The 657-nt window shown below is 29.2% G+C and overlaps 1 protein-coding gene across 1 annotated transcript in view; it reads right to left on the reverse strand.

The window, feature by feature from the left end:
* cpxm1b (carboxypeptidase X (M14 family), member 1b) overlaps positions 1-657 on the reverse strand; it is a 14715-nt gene that overhangs the window by 5587 nt on the left and 8471 nt on the right. The gene's annotated exons all lie outside the window — the stretch shown is intronic.

The raw sequence follows: 657 nt of genomic DNA on the forward strand, positions 1-657 counted from the left end.
TTAAATTAACTTTAAAATGAAAAAAAAAAAAATTTGAAGTAAATTTAAATTTCTATTTATTGCTGAAATATATTAATTTACACAGTGGATGTCATAACTTGTTTCTTAACAGATTTATTTAAACATATATTAAATAATTAAGACATCTCTAACAGGTAAAGTAAAATATAATGAGTATAAAGTCTAATATTTTGTGAATTTTCTTCTCTAGACTTCATTTCTCTAGCAAACTAACGAGCTGTGGACACTGATGACTTGCCTGAGGTAAATGAAATGCTATGTGACATTTTTTTTTACAAGCTGTTTTATTGACGTCTTTCCACGGTTGAAACACTGATTGAGCGATTACATGAGGCATGGGATGTTCATTCATGTTTATTTCGCGTTAAGACTAACTAAGAGCCGTTTGAACTGAGGCGTTTATACAGCGATCATTTATTGTTTGAATTTCCTGAAAAAATTGACATAATTTGAAAGACAAGACTTTGTTTCTGATCAGAAGTAACAATATATAAAACTGGAAGTTTCTAATTAAAGGGGTCATATGATGCGATTTCAATTTTTCCTTTCTCTTTGAAGTGTTACAAGCTATTGGTGCATAAAGAAGATCTGTAAAGTTGCAAAGACTAAAGTCTCAAATCCAAAGAGATATTCTTT

Source organism: Sinocyclocheilus anshuiensis, unplaced genomic scaffold, assembly GCF_001515605.1.
Source record: "Sinocyclocheilus anshuiensis isolate Anshui unplaced genomic scaffold, SAMN03320099.WGS_v1.1 scaffold352, whole genome shotgun sequence".
NCBI lineage: Eukaryota > Metazoa > Chordata > Actinopteri > Cypriniformes > Cyprinidae > Sinocyclocheilus > Sinocyclocheilus anshuiensis.